This window comes from Prunus avium, chromosome 1 (genome assembly GCF_965620075.1).
Source record: "Prunus avium chromosome 1, drPruAviu1.hap1.1, whole genome shotgun sequence".
Classification (NCBI taxonomy): domain Eukaryota; kingdom Viridiplantae; phylum Streptophyta; class Magnoliopsida; order Rosales; family Rosaceae; genus Prunus; species Prunus avium.
In genome coordinates, this window is record NC_142284.1 from 48,951,897 (window position 1) to 48,968,412 (window position 16,516).

The window sequence follows — 16,516 nt, forward strand, 5'->3', positions numbered from 1 at the left end:
GCATTTGTGGTGTGTTAAATAAGTGTTCTTTACGTACTCAAATTAGAACTTATAGGAAGCCGACAAGTTCTTCGTGGGATCGACCCCGTACTTACATAATCTATACTTCATTAGATTCGTGCACTTGCGGGTATTTTTAATTGGTTGTTTGCACATTAATTTGTGTCCTTTTAGGAATGCAACAATTTTTGGCGCCGTTTCCGGGGAACTGGCACGGCTGCTTATCTATTTCAATTGAGTATGTTTAGAGTGCTTTGTTCGTTTTCGTTTATTGTTTGTTGTTTCATTTTATCTTGATTTGTTTTTGTTTCTTTTTCTTATAGGAACGTCCGGGGAGTCACCTCCACCATCACCAATGGCAGCCGCAACTGAAATTGTGGAACTTACTATGCAAGAATACTCCAATAAATTTGTGATGGAGGAAGCAAATGCATTTGGCTCATTTCAGAATGAGTTGACTATGAATGAATATTTCCAACAAACATACAATCCGGAGTGGAGAAATCATTCGAACTTCTGGTGGACCGACAATCCAAATTTTCAACAAGGGCCATATCAACCATATCAAGGCCAACATAATACTTGTCCACCTCATGATCAACCTCAACATTACACTCCACCACAATCTTACCAATAACCTCAAGGACCGACTTTGGAAGAACTTGTTGCTTCAATGGCTAGAAACACAGATAGTTTCATCAATGAGACAAAAAGCTACATACAGAGGAATGACGCCCACATGCAGAAGAGAGATAATGCCATAGCCAATCTAGAAAATCATGTGGGGCAAATTGCTACAGCTTTGAGTCAAAGGGAATCCAGGATGATGCCAAGCCAAACAGTGATTAATCCAACCGGGCATGAGCATGTTCAAGCAATTATCTTGAGAACTGGTAAGGTAATTTGTGAGGTTAATAGTTCTGAAAGTCTAATTCAAAATAATGATGAGATACAGTTTGAGCAAGTGATTAGGCCTAAGGAAAAAGATGCGATCAACATGGAGGAAAATACACAAGCAGCATCTCCACCTGAGTGGATCCCAAAGCATGAAATTGCAAGAAGGGCAAGAAAGGAAAATGTATGTCGTGAACCTACTGATGAAGATATCTCACGTGCTCCTTTTCCTCACAGGTTGATGGGTTCTAAAAAAATTCAACATGCCAAGGACATATTGGAAACTTTCAAGAAGGTGCAAGTCAACATTCATCTCTTGGATGCAAACAAGTTCAAGGAATGCGAAACTGTTGCATTAACGGAAGAGGTTTCTGCTGTTTTGCAAAGGAAGCTTACTCCCAATTTACAAGATCCAGGAAGTGCCACAATTCCATGTGTTATTGAGGAAGACAAGCTGAACATCCATGTTTCAAGTACCAATCACATGTTCAATGCCATCCTTTCTACTCAAGTGAAAAGGCTACCTAATCCTGAATATGTGCCTCCTCCATCTAATCCACGTATTGAAGAGCGCTTAAAATTACTTTTGAAATCTACTCATGCGCATAAAAAGAAAAGAATACGAAAGGGGTTGATTAGATGGCAAAGGGATTTGAAGAAACTTCATGTTCAGCACAAGGAGGCGATTGAGCCAAAACCTCCCAAGTGACCACAGTATGTTGGAAGTCCGGCAAAAGACTTTAAACTTAGCGCTTCTTGGGAGGCAACCTAAGGTGAAGAGAAAGAGTTTGATGTCATCCTAATCGCTTCAAAGTGGAGTTTCTCTAGACTCAAACTTTCTTTTATTTTATTTTTATTTTATTTTATTTTTGAGTTAGGGTTACATTTTTCCAACCAAGGTAATTAAGATTTTCTTGTTGTTTCTCTTTGTTTTTCTTACTATTTCTTTCTTTTATTTGTTTGTGTTTCTTTTTTGTTAGTAAGTTTGGGAAGTGGTTTGCTTCATGATTGCACACTCTGAAACTTGACTCGAATGCTTATTTCATTTCTTAACATGTGATTACAAATATAAACTTGAAAATGCATACATAAATTTCTCAATCACATGTTTCTTTTTGCATTCTGAGCCACCCGAGGCATCTGCTAATTGCCTCTATCTGCTCGCACTTGTAGAATCTGCAGCAGCTCTACATGGTCTTCATTTCTCTTTTGCAGCATTTCTACCTGCTGGTTGGCACAGTAGAGCCGTTTCTGCAAGTCTGCCACTTGAGCCTTCAGAGTAGCCACCTCCTCACTCAGTGCTCCGCACTCCCGCGTCCTCGCCAGTAGGCGCATGCCCAAATTGGTAGCCGAGACCGCGTGGAGCACGGTTAAATTGTGGGACTCGTCCACTGCCATGCGAAGCCAATAATACATTTTTCATATGTCAATCACCTATCAAGCTCACATGAACCTAAGTCATGTGGTTTACTTGGCTTGAACGAGGGATTGTGATGTGGAAGGTTACGGAGGTCCACAAGTCCCACGGAAGCTCTTGGATAATGGAGACTTTGGGCTAGTTACTTGGGAGCACCAAAGTCCAAGCCCATTACTTAGAGTTCTCCAATGTGGGTGAGCAAATGAGATATTTTTCAAGCACTTCCTTTTACCCATAGGAAATAGTCATTTTTCAAATGCTTAGCTTTACCCGTTGGAAACAAGCATTTTTCAGCACTCCCTATTACCTGCTGGAAACAAGCCATTTCCAGCGCTTCCTTTTACCCATAGGAAATAATCAATTTATGGTACCTATCTTCACCTGCTGAAAAATAGCATGCCCCAGTGCTCCATTTTAACCATTGGAAATAGACTGGTTCCAACACCTCCCTTTACCTATTGGAAATAAAGGAAAACCCTCACTCTCTATAAATTGGAAGGCATTTGCTAAGCAAAATCAACCTCTCTTGGTTGTTGCAAGCTTCTCAACAACCATGAGAACTCACATTCCTTCCTCCCTTCGACTGCTGCAAACATTCTAGCGGCCATCCCAGCCATCAACCTCCATCCTTTGGCTGCTGCAAGCATCCCAGCAACCATTGACTAACCTTTCTTGGTTGTTGCAAGCATCCCATCAACCATCGACCAACCTCTCTTAGTTGTTGTAAGCCTCTCAGCAACCATGAGAACTCACCTTCCTTCCTCCCTTCGGCTGCTGCAAGCATTCCAGCGGCCATCCCAGCCATCAACCTCCATCCTTTGGCTGCTGCAAGCATCCCAGCAACCATCGACCAACCTCTCTTGGTTGTTGCAAGCCTCTCAGCAACCATGAGAAACTACTTTCCTTCCTCCCTTCGGTTGCTGCAAGCATTCTAATAGCCATCCCAGCCATTCCTCAACCATCACAACCATGTTTCCTACTTTCTCACCCTTGTGTTTGTGCCTAATAAATCACGGCCATGAATTGGCCGAAGGAGCCCTTTTTCTCGACCCTAGCACTTTCTCGAGAAGCTAAAACGCAGCGTTTCGCCAAGGTGCTTTGCGTTCCTGAACACAAAAGAAAAGACGCTAAGACATGTGTTGCATTCCTAAGAGGACACAAATTAATGTGCAAACAACCAATTAAAAATACCCGCAAGTGCACGGATCTATCGAAGTATAGATTATGTAAGTACGGGGTCGATCCCACGAAGAACTTGTCGGCTTCCTATAAGTTCTAATTTGAGTACGTAAAGAACACTTAATTGACACACCACAAATGCAAAATGGAAACTAAAAATGAGTAAAGAAGTGTAAAAGAAATGAAACAATACAAGAAAACTAGAGAAAAACACAAACAGCACTTTCTATCACCCTTTTATCACCATTTGGACAGATTCGTTTGTCTATTTTTCCAGTTTCGACCTCTGTCCAGTGTTTTGCCTATAACTTTCCAACCGTTTATCCAAATTTCACGTTCTTTATACGGTTGGAATCAGAACAGAAAATGGAAGAACACAGCGCGGACCAAAAGTCCAAAACAGTTACTAAAATAAACAGAATTCAGTAAACAAGACACACAACGTATCAAACACACAACTCACACACACATTGGGGGGGAGGGGTTTTGGTTTGGTTCAAGTGACCTATTTCTATTGCATGAAAGTAAATGGACTTTGAATTTAAATGAGAATAGCAGAGATGAATTATCAAATTGTGAAATTAAAATGTAACAAACACTAGGGTTTCGGAATCCACCCTAAACAATTCTACCAAAGTTCATGAATACTCAAGTGATGAACTCTAAATGTGTTGATGAAGATGTTCGCAATCAAGACCATGGGTCGTGGCTCAAGACGCATTGATTCTCTCTAATATACGTAAAGTGCATGGTTCGTGCTACAATACTTGTGCCCTCCCCATAACCGAACCTAGGTATGGTTCGTACTTCGATTCAATTACAAGGAGAACCTATTAAGTTCAAAGAGAATATGAACATCACAAGAATCCTAATAGCATGGTGTTTACATTAGGTATTCAAGAAACCAATTCACATGGATGATTCTTACTTCATCCATTTATTGCTTAGGATAACATGAAGATACACATAATCCCAACAATCTCAAGAAGCATGCTTTCAAAGATGGCCAACCAAGGAAAAACACACATCAAGGATAGATTAATTTGGTGAATTGGAATTCATCAACAATATCTAGAAATTCATACACTCAAGTATCAAAACAATAAGGTAATCATGTTTAGGGCTTCAACCTAAGCCCTAGCTATGGAGTTTAGTTGCTCATACTTATTCCAAATACAAATTCAAAATAAAATTAGAAAGAGTTTACAGATTTTGAGAAAATGATGAAAGCTTCAAGGTCATCAATGGTGGAAGCCTTCTTCTCCACTTTGCTTGGCTGCACCTTGGCTTCTCCTAGCTCCAAACTCTCCAAAATCTGCTCTCAATGTGTAGAATCATAGAATGAATTGGCTACCCACGTTCAAAACCTCTCCCAAAATCTGATTGCACTTTCCTTTCCATTGCCCATCAATTTCCAGCTCACAAATATAATATAAAACTCATACTTTCCTTAAAGCCTTTGCCCTTGTCCCCTTGCCATGATGAAGCTTTGTCCTCACAAAGATGCCAAAAGCTTCAGAAAATATCTCATTTACAAAGGTAATTCCTTGTTACCAAGAGTTATGGTAACAAGAAATTAAGATGACACAAAGGAGGTAAAAGCTGGCCAAATCCGGATTTCCAGAGCTGTGGTAACATGCTGGATTGGTTGGATAGGCAATACTTGTCCAATGGAGCTCAAATTTGGATATGTTGTAGTTAACATCCATTGGAACAAGTCTCATGAAGATCATGACCTCATCCGAGCACCAGAGCATGTTGATCCCAGGCCAAGAAGTTGACCTACGAAAATGAACAAAAACAGAATTTATAACTAATAATGCACTTTTAGCTCATTTTCATCACAACCAAGGTAAAATCTAAGAAAACACAAAAAAGAAGTAAAAAGCTATAAAATGTCAAGAACTAACTCAAAATAGTGGGTGAATAACATGAAAAATCATGTGTAAAAAATGAACCGAACAAACTTCCCAAACTTATCTTTTGCTAGTCCTCGAGCAAAACAGAAACTAAAACAAGACTCGAAACAAACTTTCCGAACACTTTCCAAAGAGAGAGCGACTCATGCAAACGACTCAAAAGTTTTCACAAGAAAAACTCAGTTTAGACATTATTCACAAGGCAGCAAAGTTCAGAACACAACATGTTCAAAGTGTAGTAGTGTGATGGCCAAATGGAACTCATTCTCCAATTTCAGTTTTCACACAACTTCAAAAATCATACCAAGCACAAATGTAACTTCAAATCTCACAAAAGTTGTCCTCTCACAAATGAATCACTCGGAAGAGGGGTACAATGCATCACTCAATAGTAAATATGAGAATAGAGTTAAACCATACGGGACTTAACTCACAATTGGCAAGATGAAAAACATGCATGAATATGATCTCAAGAAGGATGCCAAACACTTAAAAGCAGAATGTGTACAATTCAACCACATGACATTTAGGATCAATTTAGGTCTTTATTATAGGTTGTAATGGGGCTAAGGGTGTAAGGTGAGTGAGAAATGAAGGATATGGATACAACAAAGTCCAAGGAACTCACAATGTAAGAGCATATAATCGTTGACTAAAAGACTTTGAAACATCACGCTTGAGATTTTCATTCATGTTTTTTTAGGTGATCAAATAGACCACAAAGCCTTATACCTCCACTAATTATGATTCACACTCCTTCCTTCCATTCGAACAACCAAGAAACATGAAATTGAATTTGAAACCATTGCCACCACAACTTTTCTCTTTTCTTTCACCCTTTGAGTGAAGTACTATTCTTTTTTTTTTTTTTTTTTTTTTTTTTTTTTTGAAATGTAATAACAAACTTAGCATGAAAAACACATCTAAATTAAAGCTCACGAGTTCCTTAGAAAGGTAAATTCTTGTTTTTCAGGCTAAGGCTAGAAGTAAAAATTGGTTACTTGAAAGAAAAGGCATACATATAGGCTCAAGGTGGTTAACAATGGAAAATCATGCTTACGCATGCATAGGGTTAGCTTGAAAGGCACAAACGGTCCAAAGAGGGCCTTAATATCATTTCTCAAATGTCATGTAATCAAATTGCACAATAATGAATGTCTTTTAAGTGCTCAACCAAGTCAATGAATAATGAGATCAAACAACAACTCGGATGACAAGAAAAAAAAAGAATACGTGTATAACACTCATGAATTGAAGCAAAAGGCTCAAAGCTCACATTATTTATGGTTATACAAGTCTAATTCATGCTTGATACAATTCTTTGGATCATGCAAGTCCCTCAACTGGAGAATTATGAAACAAATGGCAAGTGCATAGAGGGTTTCAAACATATCATGCTAGAACGATGCCATTTAGTGAATAACAAATTTTTTAATTTTTTTTTTTTTTTTTTTATTTTTTAATACAAAATTTTCAATCAAGTCATGTAAACATTCATCACAATCTCATCATATATGTCCGGAAAGTGACTTGAAAACAAAAAGACTCAAAACAGAAAAGAAAACAAAATAAAATAAAGTAAGAATTTAAGTGAAACGAAAAAGACTTGCTATCCCTTCCCAAACTTAGAAATAAACATTGTCCTCAATGTTAAAGAATTTAGGCATCAACAATGTTATAACAAGAAATAAAGGGAATAAATCAAGTAAATACAAGAACACACAAGAAAAACAATTACAACACAGTTGCAAAACAAAACAAAACAAAATAACACCAAACAAAACCAAACAGTAAGCCCTAACAATAGCCCTACGCACGCAGAAATCCAACCCAAAGAAACGCACAAACCAAAATGAAAGCCCAACCCAAACGAAAGCCCAAAAGCGAAGAGAGTAATAAGACAAAGAAACCAAGTCAGAAGCACAAAGAGCGAGAACTCAGAAAAATAGAAAAAATGGGCCCCGATGTCTCGGCACCTGTGAGTCACGGGATACAAAGTGAGAGACGTGTCGACAAGCAGAGGTCTCTCTCACGGTCCCAAGCCAGAATTATTGGCTTCATAGGAAGGCGTGACGACTTTCGTTTCTCAAAAGCGCTGAAAGGCGGAACTGTAATTAAAGGGGTTGGGGACCAGGTGAGGTGACCTAAGGGGATAGGCCGTAAGGGCCGCACAAAACGCAGAAGCGCAGTGTCTAGGGTTACAAAGAAACTAACTCTATAAAAGAAGAAGAGAAAGAGTTGGGGAAAAACACACAAACGTAGAAACACACAACAGAGAAAAGAAAGAACAAAAGAAAAGAAAGTTCAAATGGCTTCTTCCTACCCATTCTCGTTGGATCTCAACCTAGCTCCACCGACTCAGACTCGGGGCCAAGCAGTGGCACCAGTGTGGATGCCCTACTTTGCCTCTGCACGGGGGCACGTGACAGTGAATGACTCGATACTGCTGGACAACGATGTTGCCCTTGGAGTTGCTAGAAATCTAGTGACTCCCAAGGATATACGGGTGCTGGGATCAAGGGATGACAACCGGGTCGTGAGCGATGCTCTGGCACTAAGCGTGCAAAGCACTGCAACAGTCGCAAGTGTGGGTCATCGCCTACTTGCGAAGTCCCATGAGGTGGAGGTGCTAAGAGGTCAGTTGGCGGCAGAGCGAAGTATGGTTGAAGAGTGCCAGAGTATTATTAAAAGTTTAAAAACAGAAAGGGCAAGGATACTAGAGGTGAATCGACACCAGCTGGAGGCGTTGCGGGAAGAGAACAAAAATCTCTCAAAGATGGTAAGTGTTTATGCCCATGACATGAGAAAGCAGCTGGAGGACATAGACCGACCGGGTAAACGCAAGAAAACAGATCGCGAGAGTAGGTACGCTCAAGCTAAGAGTGCGATCTTTGGGAGCTCGAGTGATGAGCCCCAAGAGGCTGTGCGTGAAGCCCCGGAAGAGGATAGCCATAGGGCTAAACTCAAAGGTCCAATGGCCGAGAAACCGAGCACTGTGAAAGAATAATTGCTAATGTATTAGTGGTGTGCCTGGTTGTCTTTGCCCTTTCCGTGTATTTGTTTTGTTTTGTTTTGTTTTGTTTTGTTTTGTTTTGTTTTTTTTTTAATTTTTAAATTTCTCGTTTCCGGAAATAAAAGAAAAGAAAGTTGCAAAAGACAAAGAAGAAAAACAAAACGCACTTCCCAAACCGGAATAAAAGGAATGCGACAAACGAAAAAGACACAAATCACACTTCCCCAACTGAAATAAAACAAAAACGACAAACTAAAAAGAAATCAAAACATAATGCACCAAAAAACAGGGAGGAAAAGAAAGCAAAGCGAAAGTAGAAATGCTTCCCCTTTTAACTGGACGCAACCGCAAATTGCGCAGGAAATGCAAAGTGGTGTCGGCTCCCTTATGAGCATATGTCTATTTAAACCATTTCTCGGTTGAAAGAAGGAGCATCCTGCATTTCAACCTGCAAACTCAAGAAAAACCATCAAAAAGCCCAGACAGAAAAATCAATGGCATCCCCAGATATGCTTGTTGATGACCTTAACCTTGAGTTGTCGCTTGCACCACCAAATGCCCAGATACGGGCTCCTCCAAACCCTATCTTCCCAAACTCCTCATACCACCATGGCTCGGCCTCAAACTTCTCTGAGGCGGTGCCGTGTAGGGCAGTACTGCCGGAAGGCATGACTGTCAGCAAACTTACAGTTGCAGATCATCTGCATGTGGCGCAGAGGTCTGACAGGATGGCAGTGGACGAGTCCCACAATCTAACCGTGCTCAACGCGGTCTCGGCCACAAATTTGGGCATGCGCCTACTGGCGAGAACACGAGAGTGCGGGGCACTGAGTGAGGAGGTGGCGGCCCTGAAAGCTCTGGTGGCGGACCTGCAGAAGCGGCTCTACAGTGCCAACCAGCATGTAGAGATGCTGCAAAAAAGGAATGATGATCATGTAGAGCTGCTGCAGATTCTACAAGCAAGAACAGATAGAAGCAATTAGCAGAAGCCTCAGTTGGTGCAAAATGCAACAATGAACATGTGATTGAGAAATTTATGGTTTTTTTTTTTTATTTTTATTTTTTATTTTTTTTTTCAAGTTTGTGTTTGGAATCACATGTATGGAATGAAATAAGCATTTGAGCCAAAGTTCAGTGTGTGCAATCATGAAGCAATCTACTTCCCAAACTTAACAACAAAATAGAAACACAAACAAGTAAAGGAAAGTAAAAGTAAGAAAAACAAAGAGAAACAACAAGAAAATCGAAATTACCTTGGTTGGAGATTGAAATCCTAACTCAAAAGGAAAATAAATAAATAAAGTAAAATAAAAGTAAGTTTGAGTCTAGAGAAACTCCACTTTGAAGCGATTAGGACGAAAACAAACTTCTTCTATTCACCTTGGGTTGCCTCCCAAGAAGCGCTAAGTTTAAAGTCTTTTGCCGGACTTCCAACATACTTGGGTCACTTGGGGGGTTTTGGCTCAATCGCCTCCTTGTGCCGAACATGAAGTTTCTTCAAATCCCTTTGCCATCTAATCAACCCATTTCGTATTCTTTTCTTTTTATGCACATGAGTAGGTTTCAAAAGCAATTTTAAGCGCTCTTCAATACGTGGATTAGATGGAGGAGGCACATATTTAGGGTCGGGTGGCCTTCTCATTTGAGTAGAAGGAGTGACATTGAACATATGATTGGTGCTTGGAACATGGATGTTCAGCTTGTCTTCCTTTAGTACTTCAAAAACAGAATATGGCATTAGATTAATTGAAGCACCGAAATCAATTAAAGGTTCCTCAAACAATTTATCACCAACTATACAAGGAATTGTGAAACTTCCTGGATCTTGCAAATTGGGAGGAAGCTTCCTTTGCAAAACAGCAGAAACCTCTTCCGTTAATGCAACAGTTTCGCATTCCTTGAGCTTGTTTGCATCCAAGGAAGGAATATTGACTTGCACTTGCTTGAAAGTTTCCAATATGTCCTTGGCATGTTGATTTTTCCTAGAACTCATCAACCTGTGAGGAAAAGGAGCATGTAAGATATCTTCATCAGTAGGTTCACGACTTACCTTCTCCTTTCTTGCCCTTCTTGCAAGTTCATGCTTTGGGATCCATTCGGATGAAGAAGCTGCTTGTTTATCTTTCTCTTTGTTGCTTCCATCCTTTTCTTTAGGCTCAGTCACTTGTTCAACCTGCATGTCATCAACATTGTGAATCAAATTTTTAGAACCATCAATTTCACCAATTACCTTACCAGTTCTCAAGGTAACTGCTTGAACATGCTCATGCCCGGTTGGTATCACCGTTTGGTTAGGCATCATCCCAACTTCCCTTTTACTCAAAGCTATAGCAATTTGCCCCACTTGATTTTCTAGATTGGCAATGGCCTTATTCATTTTCTGCATGTGGGTATCATTCCTCTGCATGTGAGTGTCATTCCTCTGCATGATGAAATTATCTGTGTTTCTAACCATTGAAGCAACAATTTCTTCCAAAGTTGGTCCTTGAGGTGGTTGATGAGATTGACTAAGTGGTGGTGGAGTATAATATTGGGGTTGACCATAAGGTGGACAAGTATTATGTTGGCCTTGATATGGTTGATATGACCCTTGTTGAAAATTTGGATTGTCGGTCCACCAGAAGTTTGAATGATTTCTCCAATCCGGATTGTATGTTTGTCGGAAATATTCATTCATAGGCAACTCATTATGAAATGAGCCAAAAACATTTGCTTCCTCCATCACAAATTTATTGGAGTATTCTTACATAGTAAGTTCCACAATTTCAGTTGCGGCTGCCATTGGAGATGGTGGAGGTGACTCCTCGGATGTTCCTATAAGAAAAAGAAACAAAAACAAATCAAGATAAAATGAAACAACAATCAATAAACAAAAATAAAACTAAGTACTCTAAACATACTCAAACAAAACAGATAAGCAACCGTGCCAGTTCCCCGGCAACGGCGCCAAAAATTGTTGCATTCCTAAGAGGACACAAATTAATGTGCAAACAACCAATTAAAAATACCCGCAAGTGCACGGATCTATCGAAGTATAGATTATGTAAGTACGGGGTCGATCCCACGAAGAACTTGTCGGCTTCCTATAAGTTCTAATTTGAGTACGTAAAGAACACTTAATTGACACACCACAAATGCAAAATGGAAACTAAAAATGAGTAAAGAAGTGTAAAAGAAATGAAACAATACAAGAAAACTAGAGAAAAACACAAACAGCACTTTCTATCACCCTTTTATCACCATTTGGACAGATTCGTTTTTCTATTTTTCCAGTTTCGACCTCTGTCCAGTGTTTTGCCTATAACTTTCCAACCGTTTATCCAAATTTCACGTTCTTTATACGGTTGGAATCAGCACAGAAAATGGAAGAACACAGCGCGGACCAAAAGTCCAAAACAGTTACTAAAATAAACAGAATTCAGTAAACAAGACACACAACGTATCAAACACACAACTCACACACACATTGGGGGGGAGGGGTTTTGGTTTGGTTCAAGTGACCTATTTCTATTGCATGAAAGTAAATGGACTTTGAATTTAAATGAGAATAGCAGAGATGAATTATCAAATTGTGAAATTAAAATGTAACAAACACTAGGGTTTCGGAATCCACCCTAAACAATTCTACCAAAGTTCATGAATACTCAAGTGATGAACTCTAAATGTGTTGATGAAGATGTTCGCAATCAAGACCATGGGTCGTGGCTCAAGACGCATTGATTCTCTCTAATATACGTAAAGTGCATGGTTCGTGCTACAATACTTGTGCCCTCCCCATAACCGAACCTAGGTATGGTTCGTACTTCGATTCAATTACAAGGAGAACCCATTAAGTTCAAAGAGAATATGAACATCACAAGAATCCTAATAGCATGGTGTTTACATTAGGTATTCAAGAAACCAATTCACATGGATGATTCTTACTTCATCCATTTATTGCTTAGGATAACATGAAGATACACATAACCCCAACAATCTCAAGAAGCATGCTTTCAAAGATGGCCAACCAAGGAAAAACACACATCAAGGATAGATTAATTTGGTGAATTGGAATTCATCAACAATATCTAGAAATTCATACACTCAAGCATCAAAACAATAAGGTAATCATGTTTAGGGCTTCAACCTAAGCCCTAGCTATGGAGTTTAGTTGCTCATACTTATTCCAAATACAAATTCAAAATAAAATTAGAAAGAGTTTACAGATTTTGAGAAAATGATGAAAGCTTCAAGGTCATCAATGGTGGAAGCCTTCTTCTCCACTTTGCTTGGCTGCACCTTGGCTTCTCCTATCTCCAAACTCTCCAAAATCTGCTCTCAATGTGTAGAATGATAGAATGGATAGGCTACCCACGTTCAAAACCTCTCCCACTTCAGATTGCACTTCCCTTTGCTCCTTTGCCCATCATTTCCAGCTCACACTTTTAATATAAAACTCATTCTTTCCTCTAAAGCCTTTGCCCATTGTCCCCTTGCCATGATGAAGCTTTGACTTCACAAAGATGCCAAAAGCTTCAGAAAATATCTCATTTACAAAGGTAATTCCTTGTTACCAAGAGTTATGGTAACAAGAAATTAAGATGACACAAAGGAGGTAAAAGCTGGCCAAATCCGGATTTCCAGAGCTGTGGTAACATGCTGGATTGGTTGGATAGGCAATACTTGTCCAATGGAGCTCAAATTTGGATATGTTGTAGTTAACATCCATTGGAACAAGTCTCATGAAGATCATGACCTCATCCGAGCACCAGATCATGTTGATCCCAGGCCAAGAAGTTGACCTACGAAAATGAACAAAAACAGAATTTATAACTAATAATGCACTTTTAGCTCATTTTCATCACAACCAAGGTAAAATCTAAGAAAACACAAAAAAGAAGTAAAAAGCTATAAAATGTCAAGAACTAACTCAAAATAGTGGGTGAATAACATGAAAAATCATGTGTAAAAAATGAACCGAACAACATGTTCATCTCGGCCTCAATTGCGGGCCGAGGCCGAGGCCGAGCAAAATTGCGGCCAGAAATATTAAAGTCAGATCATCACGTGATAGCAGGGACCCATGCTTCATTTAATGAAGTAGTGCCTGTTTAATGCAGCAAACCCACTGGCCACAAATAAGCATTTAATGCATGAGGGAAGGTGGGAAGTGACTGAAGTCAGGTTTTGGCGACAGAAGACAGAGTGATTAGACGTAGACATTCTCACAAGAATCCTTGCAGCTTGAGAGAATAGGTCACCAACCATCAGAGCAATAAATGCGTCTCCACGGTCAGAAGCTCAGAACCCACGATCAAGAGCGGCGGCCGAGATTCACCGGGATTTATGGGGTCACAACACCATGCTTCACGATCCCAAATGTTGATTGGACTACCCACTTGCTCTAATCAGGCTCCACCATGCATATTTTCAGCCTCGATTACTCCTCCAGGAACTCTTCTTATAAATACAAGGCTCAAGCTACATTCAAAGGGTTCAAAAACCAAACCAAAGCCTCCCACGGAGCAAATTATTTTTTCCTGTAATGCACTTTCAATATCTTTACTTGCTTTCCTAGGAGTAGTGTTAGACTGTAAGGAAAATTCATTCATCAATATATCATACGACCCTTGATTTTCAAGGCGCCGGAGCACCATCCCTGTTGTTCGTTCACTCACCCCATATATCATACGACCGTCGCTCCCTGAGCAATGCGCCGGAGCACCGCCCAAAACCCACAACCAACACCATCACTCAACGGCGTTGTAGTTCAGGCCGTGAACCTAACAGCCGAGACTAGTTCCTCTCTCGGCTACAATCGTTTGATTAGAAGACGAGTTCAAACAGGCGCACCACTTATCCATCCTACACTCATCAACATCTCGACACACGGTAGACCGTGCTGGCACGCCCGCGCACAACCGCACCGCACCCAAAAGCAGGAAGCCGCGTGTCAACGCATATCCCCTCGGCCCGGAACTCCAGGCCGTGAGATTTGTGCGGCAGACACCTTGAAATCCTCCATCTTTCCTATAAAGCATCACCAAGCATAACTCTAAGCGTTTCCTTCCTCCTCATACCGTTTCAAGTTGTAAATACCATAGCCTTCAAGCCTCAAGCTTTTCCTTCCATCCTCCCACCTCTAGAACTCATAAATCTCTCTAGAATCATAGTCACAAACACCATAGCCTTCAAAGTCTTAAGCTTTTCTTTCCTTAACCATGCTCTTTGAAACCCCTTTTATTTTACTGCTATAAGCATCCCAACAACAATCACAGCCAAACAATCAAACCACCATAGCCATAGCTTCAAACAATAAGTTCTCAACACCCAAACTCAAGCATATCAAACACCAAGCCAAGCACAAACGTTCTCATTTGCTAAACTTGTGGGTCTTTAGCTCCCATAATCCAAGCTCATGTAATCTCAGATCAACATTAGCAAGTCATCTTCAACTTTTCGTCAAGCTGCCGGAAACATCAGCACAAAACACGCAGCCGCTGAAAGAAGAACAAAGTACTCCCCTGGGACTTGCTTCTTCCTCAGGATACTTTGGGCCTGGTTCTTGCTAACTCAGAAAAAGGGGCAACAAAGGCTTGATTCACGACTCTATGGCGGTCCAAGAATCAACAAGCCCGGACGAGCCTTCCGATGGAAAAAGACCCCAACAGATTTAAATTAGGATTTTAATTATTTTCTTATTAGTTAAGTTTTAGGAATATTATGGAACCTAGGGTTTCCTAGGATTTTAGGGTTTCTTTTTTCTTTTTTCCTATTTAAGCCAACTCATGGCATTGTATTAATCAGTTTTATCATATTATTAATCAAGTTTAGAGATTTTCTCTATTTTCTGGTGGATTCCAGTAGTTGATAGATTTCAGTTGATCTTTTCGGGTTTAGATGTTTGTTGATCCGTAAATCCGTGCTTCCACGATGCATCTTTTTTGTTTTGTTTTTTTCTCCTTATAAATGTGGTCAGTTGTTGTATTCATAATCGACACAAATTAATGTGCAAACAACCAATTAAAAATATCCGCAAGTGCACGAATCTATTGAGGTATAGATTATGTAAGTACGGGGTCGATCCCACGAGGAACTATCGGCTTCCTATAAGTTCTAATTTGAGCACGTAAAGAACACTAATTTAACACACCACACATGCACAAATGCAGAATGGAAACTAAAAATGAGCAAAGAAAAGTAAGAGAAAAGAAACCAAAGAAAAACACAAACAGCACTTTCTATCACCCTTTTATCACCATTTGGACAGATTCATTTCTCTGTTTTTCAATTTCTGTTGTAAAATGATAAGGTGGAGCCCACATGTTGGAAGGGAATCTCCATTTACCTTCTTAGAGTCTTCTATTTACTGAACTGTTAAGCCAAGTGTTTGCCTATAAAATTATGACTTCATTCTCATTTGTATAGATAGAGAAAAAGAATCGATGAAAAGATCAGAGCATTTCTATTACAGCTCAATTTCTCTAATTTCTCTCTACAATTTCTTTAGTTTTATAACACGTTATCAGCACGAATTCGCTTTCAAAATACCAGCTGATTTTCTTATGAAACCCAGATCTTTCATCCTTTTTCTTCTTTCTCACCACCATCATCATGGGGTGATCTCTGCTTCCAAACCCTCATACTCACATACACACCCTATCAGTACCTCACTGTCTTTTCTCTCCCTCTGTCTTTCACTTTCTGTTTATTTCTAGGGAAACTTCAGAAAAGAAAAATGGGTGTGCAAGTACTGATGGAAAAAGGGGATATGAATCAGAGCATGGTGGCTTTGCTTGGACTCTACCTGCGATTTGAAAAATTGTAACAAGACTCCATCAAATAAAGGCTGGTGATGATCCAAAACTCCTGTGCATCTCATGTTCCTCATATCCGAGAAGCAAAACCAACCAGAAGAGAAAAGTGAGAAAATCTCCCAACAGACCCAGAGCAACATATCAGAACAAATGATTCAACCTTTGCCCCTTGGTGTTGAGAACCCACCGAAAAGGATAAGCTCTTTGCCTCCTTATCTCTTATATTATATTATTTTATTATTATTACAATACTATTTAACATCATCATTAGTGCAGATGTGTTGTGGCAGTGGAAAAG